At 48.3% G+C, this 27,442-nt stretch overlaps 1 pseudogene across 1 annotated transcript; it reads left to right on the top strand.

The window, feature by feature from the left end:
- The first annotated feature begins 224 nt into the window (after nt 1–224).
- On the top strand, nt 225–913 carry LOC144164432 (uncharacterized; annotated as a pseudogene). The gene is made up of 3 exons (XR_013321196.1): nt 225–406; nt 482–643; nt 709–913. The product of XR_013321196.1 is annotated as an uncharacterized LOC144164432 (transcript).
- Nucleotides 914–27,442: the final 26,529 nt, after the last annotated feature.

Raw genomic sequence — 27,442 nt, 5'->3', positions numbered from 1 at the left:
TCGCTAAAACAAGAGTATCTGGGATAGGGCGTAACCAGAGAGAACGGCGGAATATCTGGCACTGAGCAGGCACAAGCCATTATAGGGGCGTACGGCTCAAGTTTCTCCGCGCGCATGCAGCGCCGTTTCCTCCCCTGGCGGCCTTTGCTCCCATTTCATCGCCGCACACGGGGTGCGCTCTTCCGCAGATTCGCTTGGAGTACGCTGCTTGCTGGTTCGCCGTGATGAAAACTAGGGCGCCTAAGAGGAAAAGACAGGGCTCTAAATATTGTTGTGTAGTTGGGTGCCACAACAGCGTCGCAAGCACGAAGGGAAAAGAGCCCATCGTCAAGTTCTATTCGTTTGCCCGCAAGTGGTACGAGACAGACCGCCGAGAAGCCTGGATTAGGGCTGTGCGGCGGAAAAAGTGAGTGACCGTTTCTCTGCCTTTCTCCTGTCATTCAGTAGCTGAACTGCACTAAATTACCTTGCTTTCTAATAGCTCTGATGGCTCCCCGTGGCTCCCCCCCAAAAACACACGAATATGCAGCAGGCACTTCGTGAATATTGCAAGGAGCGAGAGCCAGGCCAACCCAGCCTACCTGCCGACTCTGTTTCCGGATGTTTACAAAAAGGGGCGGGTAAGCGGTGAGAGACACGAAAGGTAAGATGAAGGGTAGAATCAGCCAGATTTCACACTGACTTATACTCGCCCTGCTTATACCGCAGGTGGGCAAAGCGGAATCGATCAGCTGCTAGAAATTTGACGTCGCCTCATCCGCCCGAGGAATCCTCACCCGTCGACGTGCTGTCGAACGCGTCGGAGGCCGACTGCTCGCCAGAAGCGGATGCGCAATCAAAAGCCTTGGAGCAGGGCTAGCTAATCAGCTTTCTATCAGCTTTTTATCAACTACTCAGCTTTCACTCGGTTTAACAGTAGAAATATGAGGATGATAAGTTTTCAAGTTCACGAAAAGGGTATGTCAAGAAAGCGGGTTCGGTTCCCGGCCGCGGCGGCCGCTTTTATGACGCAGGCGAGAAGCAAAAACGCCCGTGTGTTCGAGATTTCGGCACACGTTAAAGATCCTCAGGTGGTCAAAATTAATCCGGAACCCTGCACTACGGCGCGCCTCGTCGTCTGTGTAGCGTGGGCGCGTTAAACCTCATAATCAATCAATCACGAAACAATGGTGAGAAGAGGAATCGAGCGATTGCATTCCTAATCAAAATACCTGGGAACAGGTCCGCGATGGTCTTGTTCACGTCCCGCTTGGCTTTTTTCGACGGTTTTCCCCACTGCTGGGGTCTGCTTGTGCAGGTATCGTCAGTTGCCTCATTCATGTAGGCGCACACAGCCGCGGCATGCTTGCAGCGGCCGGTTATTCCCGCCTTGCAAGAGCACGTTCCGGAGTCTACGGACCGTGTGTGAGAGCAGATCTGCATGCGAAAAGTCAATTTAGTATCACCACCTTTGTGTACTTAGCCTCTGAGCGCGAATACATTCGACAAGAGCGGTAGAAAGAGCACAAAAAGAGAAAGAGCGTTTACGTTCAGACGCACATCGTAGACGACGTTGTCTTGCACTTGTGAAACGCACTTGGCGTTCAGCTGATGCTCGTCTGCTTGTATTATCTCGTCCAACGCAAACACATGTTTCACGAGTAGCTTTCCTTTCTTCAGGGTCGCCTCCCTAAAAAATAGCTCACAGTTTTCGAGAGGAAGGAAGCCGCAGTAGAATGCCAACGTGTTAGTCGCCATTGAAAACCAGCAGCGGACGCACGGCAGCTCGGTGCGCGTACGGCAATCTAGGGCGGTTCTCCGCCGCGCGCAGCGCTGCTAGTATCGCTCCGGCGCGCCACCTGGCCCAGCCGTACGCCCCTATACCGGAGGCTATGCTCTGGCTTACTAAGAGGCTCCAGCTAGTGGCACTAGCCATTTGCACTAGAAGGCATTCCGTCATTTCAACCTCAATTGGTCGACTATCAGCAATTTCACTCTGACTGCGTACATCGATTCTGGTGTAAGAAACCTAAAACCTGAACATGTTGAGTCAAAATACTTATATAAAATGTAATAGGCTTACACATTGCACAGTCTAGCTGAAGACTTCCTGAATCATATTTTTTGGTTTCACGTGGCATCGCTTGTGCTAGCATTGAGTCGTACTGTTGTGGAGCGCCACCAGTTAATTCAGACTGCTGATGAATTGTTGACATGCGTTTAAATTTTGGCATACAGGGATTCCGCTTTTTCCCTGCACTAGAAAAGTGCCCAGTGACGCCGGAATTTGACGCATACAATAACGCTCCCAGGACACCTTGCGGCGAAAGAAGGTGGTATCTAAATGAGTCCTTTGCACTTTGTCAAAAACGTTTTATACCGGTGAAGCCACAATGTGCAGCTACAAAGAAGAATTGAACCAACCCAGTGTTGTGTCCCTTCAAGAATCAAGTGCTTGCCTCATTTTTAAAATTGTATCAAACATTCCAGCAATCGATTCGAGAAACTCACAATTAAAAAAGGGGTAACCGAAGCAACTGAAGATTTAAGCAACTGAAGATTTAAGATTTCAGCGAACTTAAGTTGGGAACCCCATATTGACACCGTCTGCAAAAAAGCGGTAGGGAAACTATCCTTCCTCAGAAGAAGGTTGCGAAATGCTCCGACCCAAGTCAAATTAAATGCATACAAGACTCTTATTCGCCCTGCCTTAGAATATGCCGACATAATATGGAGTCCCCACCAACAACACCTAATAGACAAAATTGAACGAATTCAGAAATTAGCTAAACGGTTCATCTACTCTAATTATTCGCGGCATTCAAGCGTCACCAACCTAATTAATAGAGCAAATCTTCAGCCACTTTACAAACGAAGAATAATTTCAAGGTTAAAGTTCCTATACTCACTCTATCACGGTCATTTTAAGATACCGCGCGCTCTGTACTTACAGGACCCATTTAAACACTCACTCAGGACAAACCATAACAAGGTCATTTTTCAACCTGCTAGTCGTGTCAATACACATAAGTATTCTTTATTCCCAATGGCCATTTGTTATTGGAATAAGTTGCCGGTCAATACTGTGAATTGTTCTACGCTGGAATCTTTTGTCAACTGTCTAGAAGAGATTGATTTTTTCTAAAAATGTTTGCATGTGAATCGCGAAGTACCCTATGCGTATCAATACTTTTTCCTTTTCTTTTAGTGGAGCGTTATTGTGTTTCGTTTTACCTATGTATCCACTCCTGCAAGGGCCCGGCTACGGCCTGCAGTATGTACAAATAAATAAATAAAATAACTCAAAATTGCCAAGTAAAGTAAATAGTGCCATTCATAAAATTGTTCAGTGGTGTGATTTATGGCTGATGTCAATTTACTTCGATAAAACAGTATTTACGCAAATAACCCACAAGAAAAAGCCCTTAATTTTTACTTATTCCGCCGCAAGCTCCACCGTTTCTGAGGTAACAAAGATTAAGTAGCTTGGCCTTTGGATTACAAACGACCCTAGTTGACAAACCATATTGGCTCCTTAAAAACAGACGCTAACCGGAAAGATATTATTTCTTCGAAGAGCTTTAGGACATTTTCATTGTTTGGTGCTGACTCTAGCGTACAAAACTATCATTCGCCAATGCTAGCATATAGGGTAATTGTTTGGAACTATTTCACTAAAGCTAACTTAATTAAGTAAACTGCAAAACGTGCAGAAAAAGGCAGTTCGCTTTATCTTTTATAGGTTTCACTCGTCTCTATAACTGAACTCTTACATCGGGCCAATGGACCTTCACTTACGGAACAAAATCGCTTATTATGAATACATTTTCTGTAAAAATTATTACAGGGTATTACAGGCTTGATGTTTCTGATTTACTTTCATTTTCATCTCGGTACGCTCCCCGCCAGAGACATCAACTGACAATAACTTATTTGCGGTTGTGAAATAACTGATTCAAGTATTTCTTTTTTCGCGTACCGTAACTCACTTGAATAAACTAATAACCAAGTCAAGAAGCTGTACTTATAGTTATTTGCAGCAAATTTGAGCGCATTATTTATATCTCGCTGTTGTGTTTTGCTTGTTTTGGTGTATGCATTCCAAGTGCCAACAGTGTAAAACGTTGTGTCTCCAACCACCCTGCTAAACTTCTTGTAACGGGGTGATTGCCGTATAAAAAAATAAATTAATTATTTTGTTTAATTGGTAAATAAATAAATAAATAAGTAAGTAAATAAATACACACATAAAAACAGAATAACTACCGAATATCATTGTAAACCCATGTGAAAGAAGTCAAACTGCAGTCTTTACCTCGTATTATACTGGGATGAATTGAGATTCCTGATACCCGTTTGGATTCTCCACTGTTGTAAATATATCAAATTAAGTATCATACTTGGCAAAGTCGAAAAAACTGTTCCTCGATTTCAGTATACTGCTGTGTAGAAGGAATATTATCGGCTTTGTATTGTTCGTAGCCTGGTCGCTTGGCGCCTCATAAGCGTTAGTGAACTTGTCTTGACTCAACACTCGTCAACTGGCAATGTATGACCCCTCTCCGGCTTTTCATACAGATTCCGCCAAACACTACATGCAAAATGAGGGGCTGCAAAGTTTGTTACCCCGGTGCGAGTCAAATCAAACACCATCTGCCTAGAAGCTAGCCAGGTGGCTTATGATTCTAAATGGCGTCGTCGTGCAGTCGCGCGGTAACCCTGTCGTAGAAACGTTTGCCAGGAAAATCAAACTTCTTATGATTTTGTCCAAAATATCCATTGTTCATATGCATTACTCGTATTGGATAACTGGCATTTACTAGGGAATGTCCAGAATATACAGCAAGTCCACATTTCCGGAGTACAAAAGAACGGTCGGCTTGTGTATTCACGTTGGAGGATACACGGCTAACTTGCTGCCTTTTAACAGTTCTAGCGGTTCCGGATTGCGCCCATAGCGCAAGTTAAGAACGCCGACCCAAACCCGGTAACAAATTGATTTAAATTAGTAAATGTTCAGGTGCAAGTGTTTCGCATCCTGAGCTTTTATTACAACGACACACAAAAATAATAAGGACACGACTAGTCCTAAAATTTTGGAGTTTCGGATAAATCTGCGGGCCTCGTTCGTTAAACATCAAAAGCTGGTTACAAGAATTTTGTTCGCTTGGCTTTGGCCGCTCCAGTGCTTAATTCTTTACACTCCCCAAAGCACGCGCAACTCTCCTTAGAGAAGCACGACCAATATCCCTCGAGATGGTAAATGTTTTCGTAACGGCGATGAACATCGCCCCGGTACGGGGCAAGCTGAAACGAAGGCAGGAAACCCGATATGATGGTGGTTTTTCTTTGCTTTGTGGGTTTGTTATGACGCGAAAACTGTTTCGACAATGATGTACCCTACTAGAGTTTGTAGCAACAGTTCACAGTAACACAAATAATAAAATAAAAGCTTTGAGATAGGGTGAGTTTGTATATTTTTCTTTTTAATGGTAGCCTAGTTAAATAAGACGCCAAATCCCCGAACTGGAATTCGTGATAAACGGAAAATTTTCTGTTTCTTTTTGTGTGCACCCGTGAGTGCACCAAGGCCATAGAGATAAAACAGCCGATCACATGCAGTACTACCAACTTCAGGAGATGCACAGCGACGACAATGCAGCAACAAAACGAAAGCGTGTTCGCGTGGCATCGTTGCACCTTTGGCGCCGTTTATTACTACCCGGTGACGTCGAGTCAAACCCAGGGCCCATGACTAAGCCTCAGGAAGAGAAACTCGATTTTGTCTTTGATGCAGTTCAACGGCTAGAAGCATCGAATTTATCTGTGCTGGAATCTGTGAACAAGGTCTTACACATTCATATAGGCCTGAAAATGACTTTGAATTGCTTTCCAAACGAGTCGCTGAAATAGAATCCAAATTGGAGTCGTCTGCGTCTGTGCAACTTCCCGCGAACAACGAGGAAATTTCAAAACTTCGAAGCCAAATTGTCGATTTACAATCTAAACTTCAGTTATCTGGTGCTTCAGGAGCCGTCACAAGGCTAAGCAATATTTCTAATATCGAGGATAAGATTGGCGATCTAGAATACCGCTCGCGAAGGTCCAACGTCTTATTTTATGGCATCACTGACAGTAATGAAGCAGAGACATGGAATGCTGTTCAAAAGGTTGTAACTGATTTTTGTCAAAACCAGCTTGAACTTACGGTCACTTCCACTGCACGAGCACATCGCCTGGGGCGTTTTTCGCCAGATAAAACGCGGCCAGTTATTGCCAAATTCTTCGATGATAAAGAGGTAGAGGTGATAATGAGCCGTGGCGGCAAGCTGGAAAATACGTCTTACGGCTTGTCACGTGACTTTTCGAAGCCAGTTCGTGACAAACGGCGAAACTTACTGCAGTTTTCAAAAATAACTAAAAAAGATGGTGACCGTGTGAAGCTCATTTTTGACAGGCTATGCATAAACAACGACGTGTACGTGTGGGACACTATTGCAAATCAAGCGGCACCCGTTCCAAATCCAACCACGGTTGATTGCATTCCCCTCTCACTTACCATTCAACAAACAATTGCTGTCAATCACCACAAAATGTCCGTTCTAGTGGCCTCTTTTTTGTACACAAATATTAGAAGCGTTCGGTCAAAAAGCATTCCGTTCTCTTCCCTGGTCGATTCTAGCACTCCATCAATTATTGCGCTTCCTGAAAAGTGGTTAAAAACGAGGACGTTCCCGATAGCAGTATTTTTTAACCTGGGCTAACTATAGGTTCTTCCGTTGTGATAGAAAACACAGAAAAGGAGGTGGCGTTCTTCTAGCCGTAACAAATAACGTACTTTCCGTGCCTGTGTATGTTAGTTCTTTTTTTGGAATGTGTATGGGTTTCCATAAAGTGTGGCATTCGTGACCTAATTATTGGCGTTTTTTACCGGCCACCCGATGCGAATACTGATTTTTCAAGTGAATTTACCGGTGTGCTGAACTTAATCTGCTCCCGTTTTCCAAATTCTCTATTGTTAGTTCTTGGCGATTTCAACTTTCCTAACATTTCCTGGTCCACTCAATCAGTTACGGATGGCCAAACCGAAGCGCATAACTTTGTTCAGTCTTGTCTCGATTTTTCACTGGTTCAATTAATTAGTGGTCCCACGCGCAGTTCGTCCACATTGGCTAACACTCTCGACTTAGTTTTTACCAACGACCCTGATATTTTGTCATCACGCATCTCGATGGGCTATCGGACCACGACATCCTTACTGGTATTCTTCACATTTCTCCTATCAAGCGCAAAACTACTAAAAAACAAATAAGATGTTACAATAGGGCTGACTACATAAGCATTACAATGAAGTGTTCTCATTCGCAGGTAATTTCTTGGAAGAACACGGATCGCGTTCAGTTGAAGATAATTGGGTCATTGTCAAAAGCGCACTTACTAATTTAATCAACAAGTTTATCCAAATTATCCCCATAAAAACAGAAAACACCGCTCCTTGGTATAACCAGCGACTTCGACGCCTCAATAACAAAAAGAAACGTCTTTATTGCCGCGCCAATAAAAGAGACCACTTTTCCGATAGCTGGCTGCGTTACAAACGATGCGATAAAGAATATCAGTCACTGCTTGCATCAACTCGCCGTCATTTTTTCAAACAAGACTTATCATCTATGTTAAAAAATAACCCTCGGAAATTTTGGCGTGTTATCAATCATCTTAGCCACCCTGACATCATGCTCACTGACAGTAATAATGATGCCATTCCCATGTTTCAGTGTGCACAGGTTTTAAACGACGCCCTCATATCAGTATTTACGTGTGAAGACACCGCCTCATGCCCTAAAGTTAACTCCATTCCAGACATCAGCATGCCTGAAATAATAATCAGTGAAGCTGGAATATCTTTATTGCTCAATCGGCTCAAAATTTCTACTGCCTCGGATCATGCAGGCTTCAATAACAAAATACTCAAACATTTTTCAGCTAGCATTTGTCCCATACTGTGTGCTCTTTCTTCCCAATCCTTATCATCAGGTTGCATACCCCATGACTGGCGAATTGCAAAAGTAATTCCAATCTTCAAATCTGGTGAACGCTCTTCTCCCCTAAACTATCGTCCTATTTCGTTAACCAGTAACATTTGTAAACTCCTCGAACATATAATACACACACAAATTATCAACTACCTGGAGGATCATAACATCATACATAAGTACCAACACGGATTTCGCAGAGGATATTCTTGTGACACACAGCTCGCAGGTTTCATGCATGACATTCATTCATCTCTCGACGATGGATCCCAAGTTGACGCCATTTTTCTTGACTTTTCAAAAGCCTTCGACCGTGTTCCTCATCACAGGCTCCTCACGAAACTTTCTCGGCTTAACATTCACTCTAACATTTTATCATGGGTAAAAGATTTCCTTTCATCACGCCTACAGTTCACGTCTGCTAACACTTGTACCTCTTCTTTCAAACCTGTTACTTCCGGAGTCCCCCAGGGCAGCGTACTAGGACCGCTACTGTTTTTAATCTATATTAACGACTTACCATCCTGTGTCTCTTCCCGAATAAGAATCTTTGCTGATGACTGTGTGATTTACCGAATAATTTCTTGCGATAATGACCGTGAAGCTTTGCAAACTGATATTAACGCTATCAATGCGTGGTGCTCATCTTGGCTAATGACCCTAAACCATTCTAAAACTAGGTATATGTACTTCACTAATCGCGCCTCCCGCTTTCCTACCTCCTACGTGCTCAATAACCGGTCAATTGACCTCGTATACACTTATAAATATCTAGGAGTTCACCTTCAACCCGATCTGTCATGGCATTATCACATAAAACACACCCTGGCTTCCGCTAATCCCTCTTTCGGTTTTCTAAAGCGTAACCTTAAACATGCTCCTTCTGACATTCGAAAACTTGCCTTTACTACACTAATACGTCCTAAAATTGAGTATGCATCAGCCATTTGGGATCCCCATCAGGCATACATCGTAAGTGATATTGAATCTCTGCAAAACCGGGAAGCTCGCTTCATATATTCAGACTACTCATTTCATTCTAACGTCACAGCACTAAAACGTCGCGCCGAACTAGCTGATGTAGTACATCGCCGCCAACTTTCCCGCCTATCACTGTTCCATAAACTGTATCACCACGCGTCACTTCACGATGATTTCTTCGAGCCACCTCCAGTCATTTTCCCTCGCCGAGACCACTCCTACAAAGTTAAACGCACAAACTGCCACTCATCTGCCTTTGCCGGGTCTTTCATTCCACGTACCATAGTCGAATGGAATAATCTACCATCTCATATCGCTTCTCAAAAAGACAACACGAAATTCCAGGAACTAATTCAACAGCTAACCTAGCACTTTCCTCTTATTTTGGATTTTTTTTTCCCGTCCTTGAAAATGTGTACTGAACATTTTTATTTTTCCTCTGTATTTTATTTTTGTTCTTGTTCTGATAGATTGTAAATCGTGTCGTGCTTGAATTTGAAACAACTGTATTATATTCCTGTCTTTTTTGTTTGCTATAATGATTTGATTACTGCGTTTTCAAGTTTACATTGTATATTTATTTGCGTTTTCAGTGTGAACATTCCTGCTTCTTTTTGTTTATTTTTTCCGAATTACTGCGCTAATACAACACGTGTGCTATGTAACCCCCCTATGTAATACCCCCTCACGGGGGCCTTTAGGGGTATTGTGAATAAATAAATAAAAAAAATAAAGTATAAGCGTGAAACTCGTCGAGCACACCAGCGCCCAGAACAGCGTGGCCATCGCCGGACAAGTGGGAACGACGCCCGCCGGCAACACACGTGATCTTTCTGCAAGGAACCCCTACGAGCGGCAGCGACGTACGAAGCGTCTTAGAATATAGCGCTTCACGGGTCCGGGTCGGCCACAGCATCGTACTCATGGTCACGGGATTCTTGGAGACGGCGGTACCGTTGCGGTCAGGGACCACGACGGAGTCACCACCAGAGGGGCTGCTCGGTACACCCAGTCGTGCTTCAAAGGAATCGGTCGCGGTCTTCTCCGCTGTCTCTGGGCGGCGAGACCCGATGGCAGATGTGAGGACGACTATGTCGCGGACTCAGAGCTCACACACAGTGTACAGGTTTGCCACCTTGTGAGCCTCTGCGGCTATCCTGCTGTCATCGGAGGGCACAACGGTACTGCCGCGCCGGATGAATGCGGAGTAATTGTTTGGCGCTCCGACTTTCTTAACGGTACTTTGGCAAGAACCCCGGAAGACAGGCAAAGTACACCTGGGTGCGAATATCGACGACCTTTTCATCGTAAACATAACTCAAGAAAGAGTCAGCCTCGAATTCTTCCAGACGAACAGCCTTATCGAGTGACTTCATTCCTCGTACGTGGTGTTGACGGTGCGCGGAAGCGACCGGATCTGGCCGGTAGAGTTGAGTGAATCCTGCAGGAGTGATTAAATAGAAACAGCGCCCCTTGTGACGGCTCTTTCACAAACGAAGTCAGGCGACCGGGTGGCCTCACCACGAGCATGAGCGGCGGACAGAGTTCGATGACGACGCACGCAGAAATGAGTATCTTTCAGGGAACCCCAAGCCTAGCGTCTCGAAGCCAGCGCCGTATCAGCTGAAGTCTGTTAGTGTGCTCAGTCACACGGGTATAACAAAACGATAATATCGCGGATGCGACGCGAGAAGTCATGGATGCGACAGGGAGACCGCGGCGGCGTTGCGGATGCGACGCCAGACAGCCGGTTCACTGCGCTGATTAGGGTTCAGCTCTCACGAGCGTGAGGCCCGAGCTAGGCCCTTGCGCCACGCCCATTTATCCCGGTTTCTTAATAACATTCACCAACAAACTCTCCCGCACGCAAGGTGGGCATTCCCAGCGCTATAAGAAGAAATGGCACACTTGGGACCATCGCAGTTAATTCACCCCGGCACTACAGAGAAAACAGGCGGTCAGATGCAGCACTACGAAGTTTCAGCTGAAGTGAAGTGGAAGGTGGCTAGGAGGAGCGTAGAAGCTGTGGTTAGTAAATCGGCTACAGATTGATGAAAACTGAATAGCGGGAGACTGAAGCAGTTATACATAATAGCTTTGCGGTTAACAGCATTCCACGAGGTCTATCGCCTCTAAACGAGCTGCAGTTTATGGCATTCCTTTGCCTAGCGGCAATTGGAATGTATATTACACTGGGCGGTGCATACGTAACCCTTTTTCAAAGCACGTACAAGCAGTGTCTTCACTTGTTCCGATGTCACATGGCGGGCCATAGCAAGCCATGCGGCTACAAATAAAAATGGGCTTTTTGCAGCATTTCTTCGTGGCGTACGGTTTCCCCCGACTGTCGTCCAGCGGCTGAGATACTGATTCACATACAGATGCAAAAGGTTCAAATCTGACGGCGCTTGATTATATTTTATTGGTTTTGTGATGCCTGATATGCGAAATGTAAAATTTTGCAGAGAAATAAACAAGATCACAAATATAAGTAGCACAACTGTTTAACCCGTCAGTAGGTCTTTGTTCGGTCGCCAAGCAGATGAAGCGGTTGCATCATTTGCCTCATCGACAGACAAATGGTGGGGGTGATTAACATACCATCGGGCTAGTTTATTGATTGATTGATTGATTGACTGACTGACTGTTTCATTCATTGACTCGTTGATTGATTGATTGATTGATTGATCGATTGATTGATTGATTGATTGGTTGATTGATTGATTGATTGATTGATTGATTGATTGATCGATTGATTGATTGATTGATTGATTGATTGATTGATTGATTGATTGATTGATTGATTGATTGATTGATTGATTGATTGATTGATTGATTGATTGATTGATTGATTGATTGATTGATCGATCGATCGATCGATCGATCGATCGATCGATTGATTGATTTATGGAGGTGTAACTCGCTTTCGCTACACAGGCGATGATGTGCGCCGTAGGATAGGGTTCCAAAATAATTTTGACCACCTCAGAATCGTAGTGCGGTGAAATGTTGAATACATGGGTGTTTTCGCTTTTTGCCGCCACCATCAAACGCGGCCCCCAAAGACGGGGATCCACACAGCGTCTTTGTGTTCAGCGTTGACGACTTAGAGGTACACATGGTCAATCCAGCTTTGCCCGGAAACTATAATTTCGAAATCGTCACGTCAAGTGTGCAGTCAGATGATTTATAAGGAATGAATGCGAAAGTATTTTGCGGTATGCATAAACGTCTGTTCAAGCAGTTGTAATTCGGCAGAGGCACTTTTTTCCAGCAGAAAAAAACACAGTTAAAAGCTATTTGAATGGGCATTTCTTTGCAATGGTTTCACTAAACTCCTTCTTAGGGAGGGAAGTTGCATGCCTAAATGAGTAGCCATGGCCGCGATAACCCATGTGATGGTCTACACTCATACATTAATGCGAAGGAAGTTCTGCTTGCACAAGGCTTCACCCGGATGCAATGGGAGGTTTCATCTTTTCCTTTTGAAAGGACCCATGAAGACCAAAACAAGTTGCGTTTATTAGAAAGACTGCTTAGTCCCGATTACAATTATGCCAATATCATTGCAATCTCCGAAAAAATAAAGGAGATATTAAAGAAAACGTGCGAAGCAGTCGCGACCCCCTAGCCAATTTTCCGCAACATTTCTATGACGTCACAGAAGCTTGTTTGTACGATTGGCGGCCGGGTAACTGAACAGTCGCGACGACACATCACTGGACGTCTGTAATGGGGCCTCTAGTTCCATTTACCCGCATCACTTGAATGTTAACGTGCAGTTACGCACTGAAAATTATGTTTTATTGTTGGCCCGTATGACGTCATTCTCACTCATTACCCGTCCCTGTGGCGCAAAATTTAAAAGTTTTTAAATACTTCTTGCTTTTTTTTCTCTCAAAAAACATCTTTGTGCCTGTAATGGAGCTAAGTGAGATACTGAATCGTAGTTCTTTCAAATAAACGGATTTGAATTGTCTCTTCATGGTTCCTTGAAAGCGTCTGTAGATTTCATCCGCAACGGCACAATATACAACAAATGTACATCAGCCTTGGTATTAAGCGTTGCCAGTAAGATGGTTTCTAGGTAATTCGGAAAAGATGCGTAGTTTTTTAATTCTTTTTTTTATTTTAATGAAGAAAAAGGTGGCAGCCATCCAACGAATCAGAAGCGGGGGAACAGGTCAGTATCACCACAGTAGGATACCCTTGAAAGCATGCGAAGGCTGAGTGTAAATCTCTGTTGAGTCGCTTGGTGCTATGTGTGAGCTTTGATTTTTGTTTTATTTTCAGCTGCCCAGCTGTTCGCAGATAATAATCACATTTTCTATTGATGTTATGGCAATATGTTGAAAGTTAAAAAATTGGCCGCGTATCTGCTAGTTTTATTGCAAATGTCGACGAAACACCACAGTTGTCCGTCGACATTTCCCACGTAAATGCCTTCCTTCGCTTTGCCGCTCACCTTTTATGCTGTCCTGTCCCGCTCCTCCCAAGGTAAACACGCTGGAGGTTTGCTCAAGTAAATTTAAATTTACCGCATTCCCCTGCTACAGGTTGGGTGTCTCGATGTCAGCGCTGCCGCACTGCAGAAACACGCGCAATCGTGGCGCCCTACGTCAGCATTCATAGAACCACGTTGCCTTTCTGTGCGTGTGTTCCAAGCGGAACGTTGAACCTATCTAGTAAAACCCTTCGTAACTCTAGGCGTTTCAGTTCTTAAAATGCCACCAGAAGTCATAGTGGCGCAGGCGACAGCAAGCGACAGAGTAATTTTTTCTTATTGAATGTAGTATTTTGTTTGACGAAGCATCCGTGAATTTTTTATAAATGAACACTGCAAATGTTGCTTATCTATTGATCTTTGCCTCACATTTGCGTAATGTACTGTTTTTGTTCAGCAGTATTGAGAAGTATAAATATTGCACTGCACATTTTTCTATTGAAAAGTCCAGCACGTGAACTCCTACGTTCTCAAGCGGTACGCTACAAACTTTCACCGGTTTTGAACTACGAGGCGAGAAAAACTTCGGGTGATTACGGGTGATTACGGTGTTCTGTTGGGCATCTCTCCACCCTTCAGGATTAGAAAATCTCCATCGTAGCCAGCATATCGTACGCGGAAGCAAAGGTGGCCTGATGATACGTCGTAGTGTATTGTATGCAAGGTGTTCTGGAAGACATTTTTGAGGGCCTCTAGAAGGGAGCGGGCGTATTCTAAGGAGCAGGTTTTCCCTTAAAGCAGACCGTTATGCTATGTGGAGAGCGATACACAGGGTAATGGAGACTTAATAGCATGAAATGTGGGCTGCGACGAGGCTCGCTTTATTGCTCTTGCTATAATGTTGAAGTTTCGGGAAACTGGAGCTGCTCTACTTGCCCCTCATCCGAAATTTTTGTTATTTGTAGAAGAAAGCGACACAAAGAGAAAACATGAGTATGGAAGCAACCGCTTTAGTAAAACCAATTTCAGTCGTATTCCTGAATGCCACACACCAAACGCACAAGACGACCAGATGGATCGAGCAGTCCGACAATCCGGGAAAAAAATGAACGCCTATTATTATAGTAAGACGACATCCTTACACGCACAGACTGAGTTTGTTGAGGCGAGCACGACCGCAATGCGTCAAAACACCGTTGCTGCCTAATTACTATGCCCTTTACTGACGGTACGATGCAGTTGTGAATTTGAAGTCGCAGAAGCAATCCATTTTACCTTATTTAAACTGTTTCAGAGACCGACGGGTTATTTAATTTGCTATATACTATCGCAACCGTTCCGCGCTAACGTGAGTATGGCGTTTAAGAGTATGGCCCTGCCGAGGAAGTTGGCCGGGATTGTTTGACTTGCCTTGACACCCAACGCATGCAGCCACCCCACTGCCGAAACAAATGAACGTTTATATCTGTAAAAAACTGCTGCCGGATGTTCAAATTTGTATAAAGGGGATCTACAACATTATGAATGAGGAGTGCAGGTGACGACGCCTTAACCGTGGGTCTTTTGAAGGAGGGAGGATATGTTGCACTGGGAAAACGTGCTCTTCTCTTATCTGAATGCCTGAAAACTCAAAAAAGCCCCTAGCCAGGAAGAAAGCTAAAACGATTCTGTTTCATAACAATGGAGATGGACTTCAAGAATTTCAGGTTCACGAGCCTACACTCAGTTGTTTTCAAGCTGTTTAGCAAAGTATAGTTTGTAGGTAATTCTCCCTACCAAGGGGGATTGGGAAAGAGCCTCGTCGAAAGCTTATAGCGCACAACACTGCGAGAGGAACAATGGGCTTTGTTGAAGCAGTGGAAACGAAATATAAAGTGCACAGGAGATACAATCGCCAAAGCACTTCCACGTCCGTAGGCTTACGGCATGACGGAATGGATTGATGACCGTTTGCTGCCGTTCGGGCTCCTCGAAGGTGACTGGTGCTGGCTTGTCTCTCCTGGTGGCGGAACTCCAGGCTGGTGAGTCCCCCCGCTAACAAGCACCGCTGCGCTTATCTAGCGTGCACAAAACCTGCCACGCCCCACTCAATGCCGTCTTTCCGCCGTGCGTTCACAGATGGCAGGAGAGGTGGCGCGCGGCCGTTTGAATCGAATAACGCGAGCACTCACAGGGGCCCACACTACCCCCTTTTTGAAAGAAAAAAATAAAATAAAAGTTCTTGGCTTCTCGCCACACACAGACGTACGAACGTAACTCCCTGGCCCATTAATTTAGTTCGAGGTCTCAGATCCAGTCAGTCACGGCGAAGTCGGCAGAGGTGAAGGCGTCACCGCAGCAGGCATCAGCGTCTTTCTTGGTGCCAGGAGACGAACCTAAGAAGGTTGGCGACGCCACGGCCGGCGAGTAAGGCGCCAGAGCGCGCAGGAGGAGCATTGCTCAGAAACATCCCGATTGCAGGTGGTCCAGGTCCAGTAGCGCAGCAATCAGGACACGGAGTTTTCTTCTTCGCGCTACTCGATGGGGTGGGGTCGTGCAGGGTGCGTTGGGGCTGCTCAGGAGTCTCACAACCTGGGTTGCGGAAAGGTCTGCGGAAACAATGTTCCTTTTAGAGCGACCTTGGTTTCACTCTAAAAGCAAGAGTAGCGTCGGCCCTTCCATGCAACTCATCGTTCGGGCGGCACTCGGTGGCCGGAAGCAGACACTCAGGAACAATGCAGTTGAGTGAGACCGGCAACGACAATTTCATACTGCTCTTGTTCATGCCCCTCATACGTCCTGAACCGGGCTTCGTCAGCTGCGGTACTTGAGATACGTCCGTGTGGCCGACGAGCACCTCGGCCGGCTTGCAGGCCTCATCTGCAGTCAGGTTGGTACGCACCTTGTGGGCCTGCTCTCTACGGCATGCCAAGGAATGAGGCACACTGCGGTTGCGTGAAAGAACTCTTTACTTACATCTTCCAACGCGCTGTCGCCCGTCCGGGCATACACACACACACCATCACCAGAAACACTCTGCTCGTCCCGAGTCCCAGTCCCCGCGCGCGGTTCTTCAGCACCACCGCCCGTCCCTACCCGTCCACTCGCGCCATCTCTCCGGCGACCGGGCAGCACGGTAGGCGAGGAGGGCGAGGGAAGGGAGCCCATGGCGAGGGGCTCCGGGCGACACCCCCTAGGCCAGAAGGTGTCGGGCCAAGGCGCTCCCCACATCTCTCCCCCCCTCAAACACGGGATACGGGTCCATCATTGAAGATCGCCCTCGGGGTTCTAGTACACGAGGAACCGCTGGTCGGCGCCTGGGGCCGCCCTGTGTGGCTGTGGGTGGGCTGGCACCCGCCGAAGTGTGGCAGCATGCCGCTCTGTCGCCATCGCCACCATGTAGGCGTCCGCGGGAGCGCATTCTCGGCTGCCCGGCGCAGGATTCCACCGAACGGCCAGGCTCCTCTTGACAGCGCCCCGGCGTCCCGATCTCCGCTGCTCGGCGCCGGAACCGGAGACTCCGCCGTCGACCAGGAGGCGAACCGCAGCCGCCTCGCATCTCCGAAGGGCGGCAGGACCACCCGGACCGTGGCAACAGCTCCTGGGTCGCACCAGGAATGCCCTCTGCTCGGCAGGCCCGGGCCGGACTCGCAACGCCCAGGCAGAAACGTATCGCCCCGCACCACCAGGCCGGTGGCGCGAAGCTCCCGGGTCGCACCGGCAGGGCCCGCTGTCGCAGGCCCAGGCCGGACTCGCAACGCCCACGCACCAACGTTTCGCACCGCACCACCAGGCCGGTGGCGCGAAGCTCCCGGGTCGCACCGGGAGGGCCCGCTGTCGGCAGGCCCAGGCTGGCATCGTAACGGCCAGGCCCAAAACCACGCCTCGCACCACCGCAAAGGTGGCGCGATGAAGCTTGAAGCGGTGACTTCGCTGCGGGTTGCTCCGTGGTAGAACCACGTGAGACCCGGACCCGTGGGGGGTAGACACTACCGCACCCTCAGGTCGTAACGATGGGTGCGAACCCTATCGCCGGCAGTTCTGTCATTAGAAGCGGGACTCCCACCTTCTGGTTCTGCTACCACCTGTTCGTCATCGCCAGTGCGAACATGATAGGCCTTGAGATCGCTAACGTGCACAGGACCCACCAGCTCGTCGCTTTCAAGCGACTGCATCTCATACGTGAGCAGAGTCGTCTGCGCCGTAATTCTGTATGGCCCTTGCCATTTGTGTGCGAGCGCTGCGGTGAAACCGCGTGCAGCTTTGCTGAGTGGGTGCGTTCTCCTTAGCACTAGGTCACCGATGTTGTACACAAGGTGACGACGGCCTTTGTTATACTGTTCGGCTTGCTCCATACGCGCCACGTCGAGGTTCTCCCGAGCCGTGCATTGCGTTGCCCAAAGGCGTTCCCGGAGCCTAGCCGCGTACTGCGACAGAGAAGGGGCGTTACGCGCCGCCGCGTACAGCAGTGCATTTTCCATTGGAAAAGCGATCTCTCTACCGAAGTTTAGGTAACCTGGTGTCAAACCCGTTGACCTATTTACGGTAGTCCTAGTCGCGAAAGCCAGCTCAGGCAAACGCGCGTCCCAGTTCTTATGCTCCTTGGTTGTCGCAACCAGCATGCACTTCAGGTTCCTGTTCACCCTCTCAGCGATATTGCTCTGAGCATGATAAGGACTCATTTTCCTGTGCCGAATGTGCAGCGCTCGACAACAGTCTGAAAACACTTTGCTTGTGAAATACGAAGCATTGTCAGTGATCAGGTCGGAGGGCAAGCCAAAACGAGTGAATGTCTCCAACAGCTTCTCTACGATCCGCTCCGACGCTAGCTTTCTAAGGGGAAACAACTCCACCCACTTAGAAAAGTGGTCCGTTATAACCAGAATGAACTGGTTTCCTCGCGCGGATCTTGGGAGGGGTCCCATTACGTCACACGCTACAATCTGCCACGGGTAGCTGCTTTCCACCGGCTTCATGAAACCCACAGGTTTCCCAGCGCGCGGCTTCGCTACCTGGCAAAGAGGGCAAGGGCGGGAATAGCTCATTACGTCTCTCCTCATGCCTGGCCAGGTCGCGACACGGCATAACTTGTCGTAAGTCTTACTGCCGCTGCCATGTCCTGCCAGCGCTGAGTCGTGAAAGTACCGCATGAACCGTTTCCGCAACTTCCTCGGGACCACGACTCGAAAGGGGGATGAAACCGCCTCTTCGTCGTCCAGTTGGGGAAAGTAGCGAAGTAATAAGCCATCGTCGCCCAGCAGATACGCGTCAAACCCCTCAGCGTTACCGGTGCAAGCTACGCCTCCCCCTAGCCTTTTCAGCACCCGCTGGCACAGACCGTCTGCTTTCTGGGCCTCAATGAGCTCTTCCTTACTCACTACCTCCCCCCAAGACAGATTCCTTTCTGCCTCTGTTCTCGGGGGGCGAGAAGGCGCCGCTGCGAGATGCCGCTCCGCTTTCCCTTTGCGGCTGGCCTCGACTCCTCCGTCCGGCCCTTTCCTCCCCCTCTCGGGGTGGCCCGCGCCGCCCATAAAACCACTGCACTCGGCGCGCGCGCTTCCGCCACCCCCTTCCGATAAGGGGAGCAAACTTTCCGCCAACATTCGGCGCTGAACATCGGATCCTGAAAAAGATGCGACGATCGCTTCTACATCAGTGCTCCTCTTTTCTGACGCCTCTCCCTGGCCTTCCGCAGCGCAGTAGAGTCTATTTGCCCCGTGCGGTTGTAAACCGTGCATCGGCGCGTTCGCAAAAGGGAAGAAAGGGAGTCGCGGCCCGTACTGGTAGCCGTTCCTCCCCATGTCGAGCACAACACCCTCCCTCGAGAGGAAATCTCTGCCCAGTATGACTGGAACAGACAAACCAGGCAAGCAAACAAAACGCTGTCTGCGCTTTCTGCTATCAAAACCGAGCGTGGGTCTCACAGCTCCGTCTGCTTTTGCCGAACCCGCTGCTAAGCTCAAGGGTGTCTCGGCGAGCCTGACCCGGATTCTTCTTTTCCGGCAGGCTTCGAAGATTTCGTCCCCGATGAGAGAAACCGTCGAGCCCGTGTCGACCAGTGCAAAAAGTTCTTGACCGACTAATTGCACTCGCATGAATGGGGCAGACGAAGAGGGGTCTTCCTGTGCCCTGCATGCGAAGGGGGCCAGTTGCCCGTCGACGCCAGCTTCTGGGTGCCCTGGGGGCTCCCTCGCGCCCCCCCTGTCTGGCCCCTTCTTCTCGCTTCCCGCCGGCGACGACGAGCCACCGTCCTTCACCGTCGCCGGCGATCCGAGTTTCCCTGCGTGCTACGCATTTTCTCGGGGCATTGACGGGAGAAGTGGCCAGGCTTGCGACAAAACCAGCACAAGCGGGCTGCTTCGTCCTGCCTCCCTCTTCCGTCGCCTGCGTTGCTTCCGACCGAGGAGTTTGTGGGGCCGTTATCCGCTCCCCCTCCCGACCAGGCGCAACCCGGTTCGAGCGATTCCTCGGGTCTCGGCGGCAACCTGTAGTGAAGCTCGGCGAGTAAATCCGCCTGAATTACCCGGGCTTCTTGTGCGAGGGCGTCCAAGTTGCGAATACTCCGGCCTCACAGGTACGGTCTGAAACGCGGGTGGCATTGCCTGCACACGCGCGCTACCTTGACCGCGTCGGCTGCCTCGGGGTCGGCCCGTTCGTACAGCTCCTGCATTGCCCGCACGTACTCGAGGAGACTCTCCTCAGGGTGCTGCGTGCGAAGGGCAAGCTCGTCCCTCATACGGTGTTCGTAATCGGGTGGCAGGAATTCAGCGCGGAAGCGCTCCTTAAAATCTGCCATCGACTCGAAAGCCGGTTGGCAGCGCCTCCAACGCGCAGCGCTTCCTACCAGTGCCACGGGCAGGACCTGCCTCAACACGTCATCATCCGATGCGCCTACCGCAGTCTGATACGAATCCAGTTGCTGCAGGTATTCGCAAACAGAATTCACGTTTCCGTAGCCGGAATAGGAGGGAACCTCGATATTCAAACGCAGCTTCGAGACCGGCACTACAGGACCCGCGGTGGGAGCAGCTAGCGCCGAACCGAGCATTCGGGTCATCTCCGCGAACATCCCGGTCATCTGCTTCATCATTGAGGCGAGATCTGCGGGCTGCAACTGACCAGCAGCCTCCTGCGCAGCGGCCGCTGAGTCTCCCCCCGAGCCCTGCGGCTCCTCCTTCTCTGCCGTCTCTCTCCTTGTGGTAGGAGCCATTTCCAGCGAACTACCCAACAAAAAGCTGGCTCAACCACACCAAACTGTAGACGCGAAATACAGAGGAAGCCGCGCTAACTACATACGGAACGCGACAAACACACTCCACACACAAATTTATAATGGAAGCAAAAAACGAACGTCAAGACAATACATTCGACCAACGGGGCTGAACTACAGCCACATTAAAATACAAAAAAAAACCACAGTAGGGCCACGTCAAAATACACAAGCGACTAATATCCTTACAAACGCTAAATACACTCGCAATGTAACCACTCAGGCCGTTACCCAAACAACAGAGAAAAAGAACGCAAGAAAAACTTCAGGCATCTACAGCCATCGTAAAACCTAAGCAAACTAAAACACTGGCCTCAAAACTAATTTGCAAACATGTATCTACACGGCTCAAAGCCCTGGTCTCCCACTGCCAAAATGGCGCTTCCTTCCCGGAACAAAGGAATGCCGTCCCAAACCGCAGTGGGCCCCTTCTCGGCAGCCGCAGAGAGCAAATGTCCACGGGTGGGCGTGACATCAGCCCCACGTTCGGGCGCCAGATGTGGGCCTGCTGTCTACGGCATGCCAAGGAATGAGGCACACTGCGGTTGCGTGAAAGAACTGTTTACTTACATCTTCCAACGCGCTGTCGCCCGTCCGGGCATACACACACACACCATCACCAGAAACACTCTGCTCGTCCCGAGTCCCAGTCCCCGCGCGCGGTTCTTCAGCACCACCGCCCGTCCCTACCCGTCCACTCGCGCCATCTCTCCGGCGACCGGGCCGCACGGTAGGCGAGGAGGGCGAGGGAAGGGAGCCCATGGCGAGGGGCTCCGGGCGACACCCCCTAGGCCCGAAGGTGTCGGGCCAAGGCGCTCCCCACAACCTAGAAAATAGCTTTCAGGTTTCCTGAAACATCGGCATCATGTATGCTGAGCTCGTCACCGATGCTGGCTGATGCAGTTGCATTAATCAGAAGTGACCATTCTTTAATCTACATACCACCGGTGAACTCACCAATATTTTATCCGGGTTCGTCTGGGACCGGGTGGCTTTCAGCTCCGTAGCCCAGGGTGTCCGAGACCGGAAGGCCACCGGCCCCGTAGCTCGTGTTGACAGAGACCGGACGGCCTTTGGTCCCGTAGCTCGCGTTGGCAGGGAACTAGTACCCATTACTAGGACGATGGGTTGAATCAGGGTGTCCGGGGCAGCGCTTTAGTGAGGCTGCGTAATGCGGCTTGGGTGCGGGCTGACAGGTAAAACCGGTGGTGGTGTCGCATGGGAGCGCTTGCTCCGGCCGCCCCTCAGCACGACCCGCACTTTCATCCGCTGCAGGCCGAGAAGCGGGCTGAACCCGGTGATGATCCCCATCGGGAGCTGCAGGGCTCGTTCCGCCCTCGTCAGTGCTTGGGCCGGATGACTTCTGCGGTTTGCTGAAAATCTTTGCTTGCAAACTTCGCCATATGGTACTGAGCACGCGGAATTCGGAAGCCAGGGCTTCCAGCTCGGATGGGGGAAGATCAACCATGTTGCACCGGATTTAAAAGCGGTTCTTGAAGCTAGAGGGTTATGCCGAGAACGAAATGAGCCGTATATTTAGAAGCACGCAAGGCGAAGATTGCAATTTGTGCAAGTGTGCAAAGAATTATTGTACTGGCAGTTTTGACGCCTAGCCGTATTGCACGTGCGCAACGGATAAATGATGCCACCGTATGAACCGAGCCCGCTCAAGCACAAAGTCGACTTCCGGTAATGCAAAAGATACAATCACCAAAGAACTGCAATGTACGGAGGCGTATGGCACGACAGAACGAATGGCTGATCACCTCTTCCGTGCGGGCTCCTTCAAGGCGGCTGGCAGTGGCTTCTCTTTCCTGGCTGCCGGCACTCCCGGCCGGTGACTTCCCCGCGCTAACAAGCACCGCTGCGCTTATCTAGCGTGCAGAAAACGTGCCACGCCCCCCTCCATCGCACAGTCTGTCAGCCATGCGTTCTAGATGGCAGGAGAAGTGGTGCGCGACCGTTTGAACGGAATAACGCCAGCGCTTACAGGGGATGATCCCCTCAAGTTAGCCGCATAGGTGTCAGTTTGGAGTTATAACATTTCATAGAGGAGGCTTGGTTTAGAGGACACTCAACCATGGATCGCATCTATGTTGTCAATGAAGTGATTGCGAATACCTCGAAATACACTAAACCCCTTTCATGGTATTTCTAGAATATGAGAAAGCGTTTTATTCTGTATTCACCGCAGCCGTCCTGGAAGCACTGAAAATCAGGTAATAGAAGCGACCGACATAATACCATTAGAAGACACATATAAAGACTGCACTGGCACGATATCCCTCCACAAGGAAAGCGATAAATTGCGAATCCGCAAAAGAGTACGTCTGGGAGATAACATAACGCCAGAACTATTCGCAGGATGGGTGGAGGGGGTATTTAAAATGCTTGAAGGGGAAAGCATGAAATTAGGGTTAACGGAGCAATACTTGAGCTATTTGTGTTTTGCGGACGGCATAGCCTTGCTCAGTGAGACTTCGAAACCGCTGCAAACTATGGTTGAGGAGCTGCAATGAAAAAGCACGGCCGTGGGGCTAAAAATAATTATAAATAAATTGATAAAACTGGAAGATAAGTAGGTCAGAAATGTCCTCTTGAAAACAAAACGCTAGAAGAATTATTACTGCGATCGTTATCCCGCACCTGCCCCGGATATCACGAAGCCAAGGACGACGCAGTTGTTTTGGTAAAGAAACTAGTTTATGGGAGCGAACTTGTGCTCCCCTAACAACTCAGAGGAATACAGAGGCGGCGAAGCAGCGGTCAACAAAGTGACGTGCGTCGGCGAGCGTCGCAGAATCGAATACCCCGGCGTCTGCTCTGCAGGTTTTTTATCTTTTGGCGCGCGTGGTTCTCGAACCGTCGATTCGCATCGAGAACATTGTAGATCCAAGAAGGTTATTCCGGGCTGTTCACGTTAGATCGGAAAGCTCTCCCTATCAGAACAGATAACACATGCGGCACACAAAGAAAGAATGGAGCACGCGCTTCCCTGGGCACAGAGACAACACAGACTGGCGCAGCCGGGCGGTAAAAGCAAAACACAAATAAACAAACGCAATGCATGGTTCGCGACAATATATCTACATCGTACAGATAGTTAGTACTGACCTCTAACCACGAGAAACAAATCGTTCGCAGTATATGTACGCCTTTGGGAGCACACGACAAGCACTCCCAATTAATGAGAAGAGAGCTACCTTTGCCACCCAAAAGAAAAATCTGCATTCATTGCATACTGCCGGTTACCCCACAAAGAGCTGAAACTTGCCGACTTACTTTGCAACTAGAAAGCAGACTTTTGTCCGCTCAGCGGGCCAGTGAACGAATAAGATTAGGAGTATTACTTAAGAATAGGAAACAAGCTACTTCGATTAGATTACAAACTTGAATAGAATATATTGAAGCTAAGAAAAAAATGTACTTTGGCTGGCCATGTAGTGAGAGAAAGAGACAACAGGTGGACAATTACGGTAGCGGAGTGGATACCAAGAGGTGGGTCTATAAAGAATCGGAAGGCCACTGTACCGATGGAAAAATGAAAAAAAAAATTGTGCGGCAAACTGTGGACTCGAGCAGCGCAGGCCTTCGTTCTGCAGTGGGCCGTAGTTTGTTGATTGGGGGGGTGCTGATTATGATGATGATAATTACAGGAAGAATTTTAATGGTGCAAGTTTCAGGGTGCATTTCTACCGATCCCAAGTAGTCAAAGTTTCGCAGAACAGGACCGGAAAGTAAGAAGTCATTATATTGCCAATAGTTAGCAATGCGGCCTCGGATACCCAAGTTGTTAAAAACCGGTGGATTTCACTACGCTGCCACCACACATTATAATCGCTTTTTTGAAGACAGCCATTTAAAACTTCATTCGTTGTAGCGTTTCCGTTACAGCACTCAAGATTGTCCAAAATTCGCATACTCAAAAAGTCGACGTCGTGTGGACCCCGGCCTTCACTGAAGTGGGAGGCAACGAGGCGGCGCTCGCTTCTGCTCTCTAACAAAGTGCTCGGTCGGCACGCGATCGTGTCGGCACGCGAGCATTTTCGCCTCTCCCTCAACGTTTCCCTGCTGCCCACACAACCCTCACCAACGCTCAGAAGCGCCTCTGGCGACTCCTTCAGACCACCTACCTTGCCCATCGATTACTCATCCACAAGACTTACTCCTCTGAGTTCCCTGCGCCCAACTGTCCCCTCTGTGACTCCCTGGACGCACTAAGCCACGGCATGTGGGCCTGTCCTCTTACACACCATCTCCAGCGTCGAGCAGTGGGAGGACGGGCTCGGCTGCTCGCAACCGGGGGCGCAGATACACCTGGTTGATCGAGCCGCCACTTCCACCGCAAGCTTTCGGCCATCCGCCACCACGCATTCCTACTCAACTTGCTTGGAAAATAAAGTGATTTCACTCTCTTTCTCTCTCCCTTCGTCGGAGACGCGGCTGGTGCACCTGACATGGATTTTCTAGCCTGCTCCTTAAAGCTCTCCATGAGTCGTCGGCCGGGATCGTTTCGTCCGTTGGCTTAAACATATTTAACAAGGTGGACCGTGAACCACGTGCTCGAACCGGTGGCTACCGGATTTGCGAACTCGGCGTCTGCAGCGCGATCTGTTCGGTGCTGCCTACTTCAGGCGCGAGCAGACGTGAACTGGCGAGTACAACAGCACACCAGAGATTACGTCACAAACGCCGGCAGAGAGTTCTAGAAGGGCAAGTTATATGATGCCGAGTGCTCATCCAGAGACGCACGCTCACGTGCACTCCGTTATTTCTTTTCTTTTTTAAGTCCATCTCACGTGGCGTAAGCCAACGCGCAAGCCTTGATGATGCCCGGCGCTCCTCACGTGATTCACGTTCACATGCGCTTGCGCTTGTATTTTCGGCGCTCAGTATTTTCTTTTTTGTGAGCCCCTTACGTGGCGGAAGCCCACGAAAGCCTGTATGAAGCCTTGCTCTCTTTTAAAAATGCACGCTTACGTGCGCGCGGAAATTTGTTGGTAATTTTTTTCTGCAACCAAGAGCTTAATAATCAGCGCAGCACTGAAAATATCCAAACTTTTAGTAAATATATCAAAAGGCTTTTGTCCATCAATATTGTTCTGTAAAAAAACGCTTTGCCATGTTTTGAAAGCAATTCTAGCAACACCCAGCTGAACATACTGGCTCTAAGGCAGGTAAAATGCCTTGTTTTGAAAAAGGCATAGCTGAATCAATTAGCAGACATTCAAGGTTGGCGGTTACTTTAGGATTTTGTTACTTCAGAGCATTTAGTATTCGTTTTAGTTAATTTTAGTCCTCAGCTTTACTATAGCACTACTAGAGCATCACTATTAATACCACAACTCTGAAAAGCTCATTTTGCTTGAAATTGTTTCGTGTGACTAATGAAGTTTTCTAACTGTGCACACTGTTGAGCTTGGTTCGAATATTAAAATATTTTAGTGCACAAACTGGAGTGGTCACTTATTAAAGAAGTGAAGCAAACATTTTATGGTAGGTGATCTCAAGACGGCTTGCCCTCCCTGCTTTGGGCTCGCCTATTTCACATGGCTTAGTAAAAGCCTATGCTGCCACAAAAAAAATGTTAGTGTCCATGTGTGTTTCGCCAAAATCTGACACATTTTGTTTATTTGCGCCTTAATAGTCAGAAGAAAAATACTGCATCCTTAAGCATCATACACGAGTGTTTTACAAATTCTAAAATGAAAAACAGCCGATAAGAAAGCTAGCGCCCCCCCCGAAAAAAACCGCGTGCTGCAGTCGGGATAGTTCACGAGGCTTAATAATCTGCTTGGATAGGAAATGGACATTCCTAGTATTGGTTTATGAAGTAAGGCGTTATGTTTATGCGTTTTATTTTCAATTTAAACTTATACACACGTAATGTCTTGAGATATCAAACATACAAAATGCGGACGTTTGATTCTGTTTGAATTTTGCTCTAGTTGCGTTGTTGGCCTAATCGAATTAGCCATGCAAGATTTAGCAGATAAATCATTTTTATTTTGTTTTAGTCGGAAACTTCTTTATAAAGAACGGATTTTATTTAAGGCATGACGTTCGCGGCCAACAGTGTTCTTTTATTTGTATCGTAGCCATGAGCGCCGTCTGCTTCATTTTGTCCGCAATGCCCCAATTCGGGCAAGAATTACTCCCGTTAAGATAAAAGCTACATAAAATAAAGAAAATGTGTACTAACGCTACAATTTGAACCATTGAAAAGTTCATTGTTTGATATTTTGTTTTTAGACCGCGAAATAACGACGGTGCTATAAAGCCAGATCATATGAGCCAATCAAGTCCACTAGTCATGACCTTCGGCGTGAAACGAGTGCAACTGTCAGGCGCGTGCTGCGCCGTTCAGTTTAAACGTGTAACAGGATGAGAGCCTTGAATTTCACTCAAATGCCTACTGTTACTACTGTGAATGAATGAAGACTGTGTGCAGTCGTGTGAAATCTGTTGTGAACTCAATTCGTCTGCAGCGAGCCCAAAGTGCGACGGCAGTTGTCACCGATGCAACGCGATTTAGGCTGTTGCCGTTGCCACCTAATTCATCGGCTTCCCCACGTGAGTATTGGGCATCTCAACGTCGTTACTAATGAAATATCCGGCTTTATTAGTTTTGCCAGCATATCTATGAAAAGGCATATAGGTTGTACTTTGTAGCTCACGTTGTGGGAAACGTACCTTCGAAATAAAGCCGTGGCGTTACAGACGGGACGAAGAGATAAATAGATAAACACTTCCGCT

This window comes from Haemaphysalis longicornis, unplaced genomic scaffold, assembly GCF_048455015.1.
Source record: "Haemaphysalis longicornis isolate Haplotype H1 unplaced genomic scaffold, Haemaphysalis longicornis Haplotype H1 scaffold_13, whole genome shotgun sequence".
Lineage (NCBI taxonomy): Eukaryota > Metazoa > Arthropoda > Arachnida > Ixodida > Ixodidae > Haemaphysalis > Haemaphysalis longicornis.
The sequence above is the reverse complement of the archived record's forward strand: the minus strand, read 5'-3'. Positions and strand labels throughout refer to the sequence as shown.